The sequence below is a fragment of the Protopterus annectens genome, chromosome 4.part0 (genome assembly GCF_019279795.1).
Source record: "Protopterus annectens isolate FY-2018-M chromosome 4.part0, PAN1.0, whole genome shotgun sequence".
NCBI lineage: Eukaryota > Metazoa > Chordata > Ceratodontiformes > Protopteridae > Protopterus > Protopterus annectens.
The window spans coordinates 1,533,284,581-1,533,300,185 of record NC_056733.1 but is presented as its reverse complement, the minus strand read 5'-3'; positions in this window follow the sequence as shown (position 1 = coordinate 1,533,300,185).

The following is a 15,605-nucleotide window of genomic DNA, read 5'->3' as shown; positions in this document are numbered from 1 at the left end:
GGAAAACCTTCTACATTGCCCACCTGATCATGAAGGGATTCACATCTAGATCAAGGGAGGTCATTGCCCCCCTGTAATCATCACTCATTAGACCTATGATTGAGTACAATGCCCCATTCGGAATGTATCTGACCAGACACCTGCAGCAGCTGGAAAGGCCCCAAAAGTTCCTCACCAAAAGGATAAAGGGTCTCAAAAATATGTCTTATGCTGCCCGACTGAAAGAACTCCAGCTCTATTCAGTCTCATACCGCTTGCTCAGAGGTGACCTGTGCCTGACATATAAGGCCATGTCAAACCCTGATTTGATGAATATGCTTCACCTCAAAAAATCTAGATCCCTCAGAACCACAAGGGCGGGAGACTTGAACCTTGACACGGTTATTAATAGAACATGCTGGAGGGACAGATTCATCACCCAGAGACTCCCTATGCTGTGGAACAAAATCCCAGTACATGTGAGGCAGAGCACCTCGCTGGCCTTGTTCAAGAGGAATCTTGACCAATGGATGGGGGATTGCAGATATATCCCAGGGATTACTTCAGTGTCACTGCTTGACAGAGGCACAGCAAAATAATAGGCATAGTTTTATTCAAACTAAAGGGGTGGCGAAAGCCAAATAACTATGGGCTAGGCTTATAAATGCCCTTGGGCAGATAGCCTAGTATGAACCTATGAACCTATGAACCTATCTGTGGGTTCAGTGAATTATTTGTTGTTGTGTACTAACGATGATCATATTGGAGGGTTTCTGACCAGGTTGGTTTCTGACCAGGTTTCTAACATAACTGAAGAAGGCCTTGTGGTTATCTGTAGTGTCCCCGGTGATTTCCCTCTCAAAGTTGCTCATGGATGTTTGTATGAGAGAACATAGCTCTTTACTAGTGCTGATATGACATGCCTTCCCTTTATGGAATTATGCTCTGTCTTGCAGTAGCTTCCATCTTTTGTTATACAATCTGTCTATGGCTGGGGTCCACCAGACAAGATGCTTTCCCTTTGTGGAGAGTGTCTTGGTCTTATATGGGATTGCATGATCCATGCATTCTCGGAGATGTCCGTAGAAATCATTTGTGAAGGAGTCAGCATTGTGGGTTGTGTCTTCCACTGGCCCAGTGGGCTTAAAGGATACTATCTCAGTGTTATTAAGTGTAAAGTTTGCATTTGAAATGTTATTCACTGTAGTCATTTGTGCTGGTGGTGGAGGTGGATATGTATATCCAGGGCAATTAGTTTGTGGTCAGATCACAGTAGTTGATGATGTACCCCATACTGTACCTCAAGACAAACCCCCAGAGTGAGGAGGTGCTTTGGACCTGAATCAGTGTTCTGACTGCTGGGGTTTGGTAGTATGTCATATGGAGTGTGCCAGGTACTGTTGCACAGTTGTTGGCTGAGCACTGATACCTGGCCATTTACATGTGTATCCACCAATAGACAGACAGATGCTATATATGTGAGATATGTTGTATCACAACAGTCGAGTAGCATGTGTAGTATGTGTGCCAAATTCTGCTGACATATTTTGCTGATATCATGTTATTTCCTTTTTCAGGACCATGGCTCACCAGCGCAATCCAGCATACTCTGCAGCTGAGGATGAGGAAATACACCAGAACCTGGTGCAGGATTATGCAATACTCTTTTCCCGCACCAGCCAGAATCAGCAGGAGAGGGCTGCACTGTGGCAAGACCTGGTCCGTCGGGTAAATGACATAGGCATGCATAATAGGACATATGAGCAGGTACGACATCCCTGCAGTGATTTAATCAGAAATGTCCATTAGTGTGCGTCGGATATCCATGGGCAACAGGTTGCCACAGGTGGTGGGGTGGCTACACATCCCCCACTCACCAGACTTGAGGGACTACTCATAAGTGTTGTGGCTCCAGCCCACCAACAACAACAGCAGCAGACCTGCATTATGATGGTGGCTGGAGCCACACAGCACCAAGACTACGAGCGTGCAGGTAATATGCCATATGTATAGTTGACTGTTGTGTACACTGGTAGTTAATGCATGTGTGAGGTGTGTCCTTGGTTTGTAGCTGTCATCATAGTATTTAATGTGCAAGTGTAATATTCTCAATATCAGCAGCTGACCTGTGAAAGGCAACTGTTGTACTACTGACCTGTATGATACTCAGTAACAATGGCACAGTTGTGCCCACTGACATTAATTTCCTCACTTCTGCAGGTCCCTCCGGTGTAACAGCAATGCAGCTTATCCATGCTGGTGAGTGTGTATTAACAATACCTTTAATAGTCTTGATAGTAATAGTAATATTAGGCTCACTTAGTAGTGCTCTGTGTATGCATGCAGGTGTGTCTGTGTCTGTGTGTTAATATCTCGCATACTGAGTAGTGTTCATGTGTGCAACTGTGTGCATGTGTGCATGAGTACAACTGTGTGCATGTGTACACCTGTGCATGTGTGCATGTGTGCACCTGTGCACCTGTGCACGTGTGCATGTGTGCATGTGTGCATCACTGGTAACATTGTGTAGACATTGTAAACTGTGTTTCCTGTTTCCCTCCCACAGGTTCTGGTGCTGCTCTGGTGTCATGCAGCAGGGAACCTGAATCAGGTGCTACGGGTACTGATAATGATGACATCTGTGTAATGGCACAGGAAGGTGTGCCAGGGTCCGTCATTGGTCAGCCAATTGATAGTACACAGCTGTCAACCCCATCAATGCGCACAGTCATCCTGCCAATACACCCTTTGTCACCAATGTCCCTAGGTGATGGACAGGATACAGTGGGCATTGACCAGGGTAATGTAGTATCTGTGGCACATGCTTCCCCACACAGCAGCCATGGGCATGGCCCTGAGATGGTACCACACAGACAGATGTCCAGGGGTTCTGGTGGGAGCATCCGTGGGCGTACTGCCCCTGTCAGACATGCCCACAGAGGTCTTCCAACCTCAGATATGTTTTGGGCTGTCATGCAGGCACAGTCACGTATGGAATGGTACATCAGACAGGGTCTGAGGGAGCTGACAGCATGTCGCACAGCCATGACTGACAGTATGATTGACATTGCGGCTGCCATCCGTAATTTCACCGATGTCATAGACAGACATTGTGGGGACATATTAGATCAGTTACACAACTACATGTCCATGGGCCAGGGCAATGGTGGATGGTTGAGGCATTGATGTGGGCGTATGCCAGCAACAGCAGCAGCTGGCAGTCGTCGCGGATGACAACAGGGCCACGGCCGCCCCCATAGTGCCAGCAGCAGCCCCAGCAATGCTTGGTCTGTGCTGTCATCAGACCGCCCCAGGAGACCACGTGCACATGGCTCTGGACAGGCCCAACAGGGATCTGTGTCCAGTCAACAAACACCTGCTTCTGATGACAGTACCCAGTCTGGATTGGTACTGGATACGGTCCGTAGCACCCCTGCAAGGCACAGGTACCGTGTCCGTGGCCAGAGACACTGATCTGTATGACCTGGCAGGTACAGTCTGTGGCTGTCCACAAACACTGGTATATGGCAGCCATGAGGTGGAACTGTGTGCATCCATACACACATGCAAATTGACAACACCTAGGGCTACCGCATACATGCACACACTGCATCAACCTTGCCCCACCTTGTACTGCTGTCCCTCACCAACACACATACACATACATGTCAATTGGTGGTATCAGTAGCAGACTCAGGCATACCAAGTTCACACCCTGTGCATATGATGAAACTGTGCCACCTCCTGCAATCTGTAACATCAGTGCAGGTACAGGTTAACATGTTGCTGATGCACAGGGTGACTACATAGACATGTAGTAATAGTATCATGTTGTTAACAGTACTGTGTGCTGATATAATTGTGGGTATATCCCAGCATGCCTGATGCAGTAAGTATATGATTGTCTTGTACTGTTTTCTACACCCATGGTAAGTACCATAGTGTATCATCTGCACATGTTGGCATACTGGTGGTAAGGATGTCAACAGAAGGCTACATACATAGGTAGCACAGGGGATAAGGTAATGAAAGTATTGATACACAATGATGGACATGTAAACTGCAAGTGGCATGTTGCCCACACTGGACTCTGCAATGCGGATGCTTGAGGATGTTGATATGTGTGCAATACTACATGACTGGTACAGGGCACACAGGAGCACCCTAGCACTGCAAGCTCACATCTCATACCATGCTAGACAGCCCCAACACACAAAACTAACTTTCACAGGAGGGAGAGTCCCCATTAATGTCAGGGATACTGTGGTGGCAGGACAGGTAGCATACATCCTACTAAGTATGGAACCACTGAGTGAAGGCTAAGTGTCTGTTATTTGACATGTGCATTACTGCAGGTATGAGCACCTGGGTTTCCATCCGGTTATTGTACATCCTGACGGTACATGGTCTGTACACTTGTGTGCGCTGAGACTGGACCCTGGCCATCTGACCTGTGTATTTCCATGTACATGTGTATAGTGCCTGCATATTTGCACTGTTACCTACTGGAAGTGGTACAGCTTGTTTGCTGTACAATGGACTAAATGCAGCCCTGCTTACTGTAGCTTTGTTTGCATGCATGTTTGCTTGCAGTTACCCTGGAACACTGATCCCACCTGCAATGCAGATTTACAGAGCTTCTGTGGACTCCTAGTGATATCTGCATAGCTTACTATATGTATGTTCATGTCTCACTTGACAGAACGTCACTGTTTGTCCTGTTCGCATGTACGTTGCCTGTGACACATTGCATATGACTTACCTGGCATTTGACCACGTGAGCAGTCATATATGCCAGTGCTAACTAATCACAGGCACTACACCCTCACATACTCACCTTCTGTACCTTGTTCCCCATTGGCCCTATGTGCTGTTAATCACCATGGCAATCACAATACTATGGTAGCATGTGCAAAGGTCACTTGTCAGTCACCTCTATGGTACAGTTGTGGAATATGTGAGTCATGTGGCAATGTCACAGCTGCCACATGTACACAGTCAACCCTCTCCCCTACACATGGACGTACAACACATGTATGAGATGCAACCACATAGCCAAACTGGGGACTAAGCACTCTGAACCCAGTACTGGCATAACCTGTCAGGTGGCATGAAATACTACAGTGACTACAATACCAGTCTGCTGGAGACCTACACTGACAGCAATCCAAACACATGAACACACTGGGGCATTCGTGGAGCCTCAGAATAGCATCCTGCCTGAGCAGCAGACACCTCTGCAGCTGGCACACAGGCATACGTTAAGCCGCAACACAGCACATGCAACACATAGCACACAAATCCTGTGTGCCAAACAGTCACAGCCTGTATGGCAAGACAACACACCTGCTACAGTTGTGCTAGGTACCTTTATTGTCCGGTACAGTGAGGTCCCGCTCACCAGGCTGGACAAGGTGAAGGTCATAGTGATATGCCCGTGGGGCACTATGGTCCACCACATAACACAAGCATACAGGTCAGTCAGAGGCATGGACACATATGACTCAGTCATTGTCCATGCCACTATGGCTGACCTGTGATGTACCTCCCTGGACTACATGATATGGAACATAGAAGGGCTCTCTGAGCATGTGGCACAGGCTGGTATGACCCTGACCTTGGTTGGCATCATACCCTCACCAAGAATGCTGAAGTATTACTGAATGCTGATGAATTACTGTAGCCACAATACCCTAGCTGAAAGGTTCCTAGCATGTAGTCACTGCATTGCTATGGAACAACCTGTTACCACTCCTACAACAGGTGAAAACATGCAGCACCTGTTCATCAACAACATGTAGACTATATGCCCCAGACCAGATGTGTATCCCTCGCTGCTAGGATGATACCATATACAACTCACACTGTATATACACATACCACATGCAGCACACGCACAGAAAACCACAGTCATAATGTTATCCAGTACAAATAAAATGTTATCACATGTGGCAGGCATCAGACATGGGAACTATTGAAGGTCACAGGTATATATGTGTATTTGGCACACACATACATCATCTGTGTGCATTGCCATTACTGGTTTAATCAATGTCATGCATTATTGTGAACAACAACCCACACACATGGGCATTCTGTGTGACAAAAACACACGTGGCATGTGTGGAATTCAAAGCCATAACTAACTGTGCTATGACAGTAGTGAGAGATGCAGTAGCAGAGCGTGCTATTTGCATTACTGGGTGATTTGCCCTCTTCTGCTGTACTTGTAGGGTGCTGACATCATCTCTGTGTAGAGATTGGAATATGCAGCAGCTGGTGTGTTGTACTGGTTACCAAAAGGGTCAGTTCTCTCACACATGTAATTGCACACACCTTATCCCCCCCCAAACAACCCACACACATGGGCATTCTGTGTGACAAAAACACACGTGGCATGTGTAGAATTCAAAGCCATAACTAACTGTGCTATGACAGAAGTGAGAGACGCAGTAGCAGAGCGTGCTATTTGCATTACTGGGTGATTTGCCCTCTTCTGCTGTACTTGTAGGGTGCTGACATCATCTCTGTGTAGAGATTGGAATATGCAGCAGCTGGTGTGTTGTACTGGTTGCCAAAAGGGTCAGTTCTCTCACACATGTAATTGCACACACCTTATTCCCCCCAACAACCCACACACATGGGCATTCTGTGTGACAAAAACACACGTGGCATGTGTGGAATTCAAAGCCATAACTAACTGTGCTATGACAGTAGTGAGAGATGCAGTAGCAGAGCATGCTATTTGCATTACTGTGTGATTTGCCCTCTTCTGCTGTACTTGTAGGGTGCTGACATCATCTCTGTGTAGAGATTGGAATATGCAGCAGCTGGTGTGTTGTACTGGTTGCCAAAAGGGTCAGTTCTCTCACACATGTAATTTCACACACCTTATTCCCCCCCAACAACCCACACACATGGGCATTCTGTGTGACAAAAACACACGTGGCATGTGTGGAATTCAAAGCATAACTAACTGTGCTATGACAGTAGTGAGAGACGCAGTAGCAGAGCGTGCTATTTGCATTACTGGGTGATTTGCCCTCTTCTGCTGTACTTGTAGGGTGCTGACATCATCCCTGTGTAGAGACTGGAATATGCAGCAGCTGGTGTGTTGTACTGGTTGCCAAAAGGGTCAGTTCTCTCACACATGTAATTGCACACACCTTATTCCCCCCAACAACCCACACACATGGGCATTCTGTGTGACAAAAACACACGTGGCATGTGTGGAATTCAAAGCCATAACTAACTGTGCTATGACAGTAGTGAGAGACGCAGTAGCAGAGCATGCTATTTGCATTACTGGGAGATTTGCCATCTTCCACTGTACTTGTATGGTGCTGACATCATCTCTGTGTAGTGATTGGAATATGCAGCAGCTGGTGTGTTGTACTGGTTGTAAAATATTCAGTTCTCTCACACATGTAATTGCACACACCTTATCCCCCCCCCAACAACCCACACACATGGGCATTCTGTGTGACAAAAACACACGTGGCATGTGTGGAATTCAAAGCCATAACTAACTTTGCTATGACAGTAGTGAGAGACGCAGTAGTAGAGCATGCTATTTGCATTACTGGGAGATTTGCCCTCTTCTGCTGTACTTGTAGGGTGCTGACATCATCTCTGTGTAGAGACTGGAATATGCAGCAGCTGGTGTGTTGTACTGGTTGCCAAAAGGGTCAGTACTCTCACACATGTAATTGCACACACCTTATCCCCCCCCAACAACCCACACACATGGGCATTCTGTGTGACAAAAACACACGTGGCATGTGTGGAATTCAAAGCCATAACTAACTGTGCTATGACAGTAGTGAGAGATGCAGTAGCAGAGCGTGCTATTTGCATTACTGGGTGATTTGCCCTCTGCTGTACTTGTAGGGTGCTGACATCATCTCTGTGTAGAGATTGGAATATGCAGCAGCTGGTGTGTTGTACTGGTTGCCAAAAGGGTCAGTTCTCTCACATGTAATTGCACACACCTTATTCCCCCCCAACAACCCACACACATGGGCATTCTGTGTGACAAAAACACACGTGGCATGTGTGGAATTCAAAGCCATAACTAACTGTGCTATGACAGTAGTGAGAGACGCAGTAGCAGAGCATGCTATTTGCATTACTGGGTGATTTGCCCTCTTCTGCTGTACTTGTAGGGTGCTGACATCATCTCTGTGTAGAGATTGGAATATGCAGCAGCTGGTGTGTTGTACTGGTTGCCAAAGGGTCAGTTCTCTCACACATGTAATTGCACACACCTTATTCCCCAACAACCCACACACATGGGCATTCTGTGTGATAAAACACACGTGGCATGTGTGGAATTCAAAGCCATAACTAACTGTGCTATGACAGTAGTGAGAGACGCAGTAGCAGAGCGTGCTATTTGCATTACTGGGTGATTTGCCCTCTTCTGCTGTACTTGTAGGGTGCTGACATCATCTCTGTGTAGAGATTGGAATATGCAGCAGCTGGTGTGTTGTACTGGTTGCCAAAAGGGTCAGTTCTCTCACACATGTAATTGCACACACCTTATTCCCCCCCCAACAACCCACACACATGGGCATTCTGTGTGACAAAAACACACGTGGCATGTGTGGAATTCAAAGCCATAACTAACTGTGCTATGACAGTAGTGAGAGACGCAGTAGCAGAGCGTGCTATTTGCATTACTGGGTGATTTGCCCTCTTCTGCTGTACTTGTAGGGTGCTGACATCATCTCTGTGTAGAGATTGGAATATGCAGCAGCTGGTGTTTTGTACTGGTTGCAAAATGGTCAGTTCTCTCACACTTGTAATTGCACACACCTTATTCCCCCCAACAACCCACACACATGGGCATTCTGTGTGACAAAAACACACGTGGCATGTGTGGAATTCAAAGCCATAACTAACTGTGCTATGACAGTAGTGAGAGACGCAGTAGCAGAGCGTGCTATTTGCATTACTGGGTGATTTGCCCTCTTCTGCTGTACTTGTAGGGTGCTGACATCATCTCTGTGTAGAGATTGGAATATGCAGCAGCTGGTGTGTTGTACTGGTTGCCAAAAGGGTCAGTTCTCTCACACATGTAATTGCACACACCTTATCCCCCCCCCAACAACCCACACACATGGGCATTCTGTGTGACAAAAACACACGTGACATGTGGAATTCAAAGCCATAACTAACTGTGCTATGACAGTAGTGAGAGACGCAGTAGCAGAGCGTGCTATTTGCATTACTGGGTGATTTGCCCTCTTCTGCTGTACTTGTAGGGTGCTGACATCATCTCTGTGTAGAGATTGGAATATGCAGCAGCTGGTGTGTTGTACTGGTTGCCAAAAGGGTCAGTACTCTCACACATGTAATTGCACACACCTTATCCCCCCCCAACAACCCACACACATGGGCATTCTGTGTGACAAAAACACACGTGGCATGTGTGGAATTCAAAGCCATAACTAACTGTGCTATGACAGTAGTGAGAGACGCAGTAGCAGAGCGTGCTATTTGCATTACTGGGTGATTTGCCCTCTTCTGCTGTACTTGTAGGGTGCTGACATCATCTCTGTGTAGAGATTGGAATATGCAGCAGCTGGTGTGTTGTACTGGTTGCCAAAAGGGTCAGTTCTCTCACACATGTAATTGCACACACCTTATTCCCCCCCAACAACCCACACACATGGGCATTCTGTGTGACAAAAACACACGTGGCATGTGTGGAATTCAAAGCCATAACTAACTGTGCTATGACAGTAGTGAGAGACGCAGTAGCAGAGCGTGCTATTTGCATTACTGGGTGATTTGCCCTCTTCTGCTGTACTTGTAGGGTGCTGACATCATCTCTGTGTAGAGATTGGAATATGCAGCAGCTGGTGTGTTGTACTGGTTGCCAAAAGGGTCAGTTCTCTCACACATGTAATTGCACACACCTTATTCCCCCCCAACAACCCACACACATGGGCATTCTGTGTGACAAAAACACACGTGGCATATGTGGAATTCAAAGCCATAACTAACTGTGCTATGACAGTAGTGAGAGACGCAGTAGCAGAGCGTGCTATTTGCATTACTGGGTGATTTTCCCTCTTCTGCTGTACTCGTAGGGTGCTGACATCATCTCTGTGAAGAGACTGGAATATGCGGCAGCTGGTGTGTTGTACTGGTTGCCAAAAGGGTCAGTTCTCTCACACATGTAATTGCACACACCTTACCCCCCCCCCCACACACAGACACTTGCCATTTACAGGATTCAAACCCCTAGCTAACTATATTATGATACTCAGGACGGACACATTACCAGAGTGCATTATTCACATTACTGGGAGGTTTCCCTTCTCCTGCTGTACTTATAGGGTGCTGACATCATCAGTGTTTAGAAAGGGGAATGTGCATTCTGTAGTGTGTTCTGCTAGTTGCCAAAAGAGACATTTCTCTCACACAGAATTGCACACACACTAACCCCCCTCACCCACTGAGCATTTGCAGGATTCTAACCCCTACTTAACTATGTTATGGCACTCAAGATGGACACGTTAGCGGAGCACGCTATTCGCATTACTGGGAAGTTTCCCTTCTCCTGCTGTACTTATAGGGTACTGACATCATCATCGTTTAGAAAGGGGAATGTGCATCCTGTAGTGTGTTCTCCTAGTTGCCAAAAGATACATTTTCCTCGCACAGAATTGCACACACTAACCCCCCTCACCCAAACACACACACTGAGCATTTGCAAGATTCAAACCCATACCTAACTATGTGATAACACTCAAGCCGGATGTATTAGCGGAGCACGCTATTCGCATTACTGGGAGGTTTCCCTTCTCCTGCTGTACTTATAGGGTGCTGACATCATCAGCGTTTAGAAAGGGGAATGTGCATCCTGTAGTGTGTTCTCCTAGTTGCCAAAAGGGACATTTTCCTCACACAGAATTGCACACATACTAACCCCCTCACCCAAAGACACACTGAGTTTTTGCAGGATTCAAACCCCTACCTAACTATGTTATGACACTCAAGACGGACACATTAGTGGAACACGCTATTCGCATTACAGGAAGGTTTTTCTTCTCCTGCTGTACTTATAGGGTGCTGACATCATCAGTGTTTAGAAAGGGGAATGTGCATCCTGTAGTGTGTTCTCCTAGTTGCCAAAAGGGACATTTCTCTCACACAGAACTGCACACACACCAACCCCACTCATCCACACACACACTGAGAATTTGCAAGATTCAAACCCCTACCTAACTATATTATGACACTTGAGAGAGACGCATTAGCAGAGCGCACTATCCAAATTACTGGGCATCTGTTCTGCACCTGTAGCATTTATAGGGTGCTGACATCATTATTTCTACATAGGTATGTACATCTATTACTACCTGTCAGGTGGGGGATAGCATATATATGCATTTGCAGCCACCTACTTCAGGGTCAGATATGCACATCAGCACTGGCAGGTTATGTTCTATATCATGCTTCGTGACCACAGGATCTGTAACATACAACACAACCAGTTTGGACCACCCCTCCCACATCCAGGACACACACTTTGCTTCCCTGGGAACAGTGCCAAGATATGAAGGTGTTCACATACACCATTCCAGTTGTTAACGTCAGGTACAGGTATATTGTGTGTGGGAACTACTCAGGCCTCTACAACATTACCCTAAAGCCACTACAATTTGTGAGTCCATGTGCTATGGCAGGACCACTCACCACAGCCACAAGGGGGATACATATTGCACCTGACCATCTGCAACATGGGTACTCACTGTTCCACACCAGAGGTAGACCACCATTGTTGATATCTGACCATACCCACCTTTCCCTGGACATCCATATCCCATCCCCACCCCCAGGCAAGGTTGTCACTGCAAACAAAGTGTATTTATCAAAGCAGACTTTACACTTGTGAAGACTGGGGTGGAAGACCTCAAAGGACCCATGCTGGGGGAGTATACAGGCCACTCTGCATAATCCTTGACAACTGCATTCTATGAGCATGTGGAAGGTTTGCATTGATCATGCTATCCCAAATATACCCATGACTCCTCCACAACAGGACACCTGTCAGGTGTACACCAGCCATATATGAGCTGTCCAACAGACAGAGTGAGCTAATACATTGCAGAGCAGTAGCCCACAGAGGGAGGACATCTCTGAACAGTACTGGCATGACACTTCAATCCCTCATAATCATCATGACAAAGTGTTGACAGTGAAATTGTCCAGACACTGCAGATAAGGCTCCCCTCAGTCTGTTATTGATGCCCACTTACTGTTAGAGGTCCTCACCAACCCTCTTCCAGCACACACCAACAACATGGATGTGGCATAGCAAATTCAACCACTGGGATCTCCCCTGTGTCCCTGCTTGACGGAGGCACAGCACACTAGCCTCAAACGGTGCCTTATGTGACCTACATTACAGTGGCACAGTAGCCTACTGTACTGGGGAGGCAGATGCCAAGCACACTCTGGCTAAGCTTTCATTCCCTAGGGCAAACAGCCTAGTGTTGACCTCTACACCCATATGTTTAATTGTCAGATGCACAATATTTGTTGCTGATAGACTGTTTGCAGGTCTTTATTGCCATAGCATTCCCTGTTTCTATGAACAACTTGTGTATCTGTGGAAGATGTTTGAATATGAGAGGGATCCACTATATCACTTATGTCTCTGTAGTCATTTAACTGTGTGCACTGGGCAGATTGCTGTAATGTGGTTGGTTCCTGGAATAACATGTACAAATACCAGATATGTGTGGCCAACTGCTAAACTGAGATATGGCCTAAGTGTGTGAGCATGCCCAGTTCAGGCTTTCCATGGCATGTTGTCTGACATATGTCTCATTTATCAAAGTGTGCGAGCATGCCCATTGTGAGCTTTCCATATGTTGAACTCTGCAGTCCACCACATTTGTGGATGAGTGTGAACTTCAACAATATCTCACATTTATGGCTGTGTGTTGGGTGTCATGTTGTGTACTTACTGTCCAACTGCTTTGTGTCTGAACACAACAGGGATTATACTGTGCCTGCAGGGTTTGCATGGGATACTTTGCATACAGTTGTCAACATCCTTTCATACTGACCTAACACTGTAGTACCGTATAGTGTACTGGTTCAGTACTTTCACTGTGGTGGACAGTATCCTGGGCTTTAGTCCTATCACTGCTTTAAATTTTCATAGTGAGCACAACAGACTGGTTAGGGGCCAGTTGTGCACATATGACCATGTTGCATTATGTTCAGATATGAACTACTTAAACCAGGCTTGTCCAACATTGGTAGTGTATTCCACAACATAGGTGTACATTGGCAAACACTAGTGATGTGCCCTAGGCCATTTCTAATGCTAGTCAGAGAGTGTGTTTGTCCTTCAACACACATTGTAACTGGAGTTTGCCATGACATATGTCATGGTTAGTACACTGTGCCTCCATCTACCCATGATATAACAGTGATACACAGGGTAAACCTACCATCTCCCATCCACTCATCAAGATTCCTCTTGAGGAGAGTCGATGAGTGACTCTCTGGCTAACCTGTACTGGGAGTTTACTCAAGAGTGGGGGTGACTTCTGTGTTATGGATCATTCAGTACAGCTTGTCCTATGTATGTCAGTGCTGGGGTTCACGTCTCTCATGTGCATAGCTCACTGCCATTCAGATTGTACAAGGTGCAGCATGTTTATTGATTCCAGCTTGGACATGGCTTTATACATCAGGCACAGCTTGCCTCTGGGTGGGCAGTATGGCAGTGTGTGGAGCTGCAGTTTGTTTAATCAGGCAACACATGGCATCTGTTCAAGCTCTTTGATACTCCTGGTGAGGTACTTTTGGGGTCTTTCCAGTTGATGGAGGTGTCTGCTGAGGTACAGCCCACAGGGGCCATTGTAGTCAATTGTAATGCTGATGAAGGATGACTGCAGAGCCACTATGACCTCCTCTGATCTAGATCTGACAACCTTCATGATTAGGTGGGTATACGGTATGTTTCTGTAACCACTACAGCCACATGCTTGTCCAATGCAGGATATCTATCAACTTGTGTCCCCAGGTCTCTTATTACCTGTTAAGTACTTAATGGGTTAACACCTATGTGGTAATTGGTGGGCACTTACTGTATATCCACAGGGGTTGACTATACACTTTTCTGCAATTAGCTTGCTGACATGGCTATGGCACCAGTTGTCTGTTTCTATGTGGCCCTTTTGTGGGATGCTTGTGTCAGCTGGAGGGTCAGATATGGTGGCCAGTTTGTAGTCCTCTGCAAACTTGTTCAGACAGTCCTTCCATGTTGGCCTGTACCTATGGGGCATATATACCAAACAAGGAAGGTCCCAGGACCAAGCCTTGTGTGATGCCAGTTATATCTGGTTTGTAGTCTGACATGGCTGCAGCATTTCTGACCATGTCAGTTCTGTCCTTGGTCTGGTTTGCAACCCCTCTACTGACATGGGGTTTATATTTAAGCTGGTGATCTTATCTATAATGAACACGTGGGGTATTGTATGGAAGCCTTTTGCAAGGTCCAGCTATGCTGTGTGGACCACATTCCCCTCATCAATGACCTTAATGACTGTTTTAAATGAGTCAAACATGTTTAAGGGGCAGGATCTGCACTTAAGAAAGCCACATTGGGTAGTGTCCAGTGTCAGTAGATCCCCAATATCTTTATGTCTGTGGTACATGCTGATCCTTTCCATAGCTTTGCAGACCAAGCTTGTCAGGATTCTGGGGTGGTAGTTTGCAGTATCCATTCAGGCAACACCTTTGTGGAGAAGGACCACTGTTGTTGTACACTGCTCTTAGGGTACATATCCTGTGGTAAGGCTGACATTGAGCAGTAGTGTTATTTGGCATTCCATTCTTCTTGGAGTCCATGCTGGACTCAGCCCAGGACACCATCTCATACCATTGATGCTGTGTGTTTTGCTTTGCAGATGCTGGCTGTTACCTCAGCATCTGCAATGTCAGGGGGCCAGCACTCTGCTGGGATAGATATTTTGCATTTGGGGGGGGGGGGTTGCACTGCACCTGTCAGGTTGGATGTTGGCAACATGTGTGTGTGTTTGGTATGTTGTTTGTAATATTTGAATGATTCAGAGCATATCTGTGAATTCCCAACAAGGTTCCTACCATCAGTTAAGAAAGCCTTGTGATTATCCTTAGTGACCTGTACAATTTGTATTTTCATAGGTTCATAGGTTCATACTAGGCTATCCACCCTAGGGCATTTATAAGCCTAGCCAGAGTGTGTGTGGCTTTCGCCACCCCTTGCTATGTGAATATTATGGCCATTTATGATTTACTTTACTGTGCCTCTGTCTGGACGTGACACAGTGAAGAACCCCAGTGTACATCTACAATCATCCATCCACTTGGCAAGATTCCTGTTGAAGAGAGTCAGTGAGGGGCTCTGCCTAACATGGAGTGGGATTCTGTTCCAGGGTGTAGGGAGCCTCTGGGTTATGTATCTGTCCCTCCAGCACATCCTATTTCATTATGTGTTGAGGTTGACATCTCTCACTCTCACAGCTCCGATGGATTTGGGTTTTCTGGGGTGGAGCATGTCCATTACTCCTGTGTTGGACATGGCCTTGTACAACAGGCATACAATGCCTCTG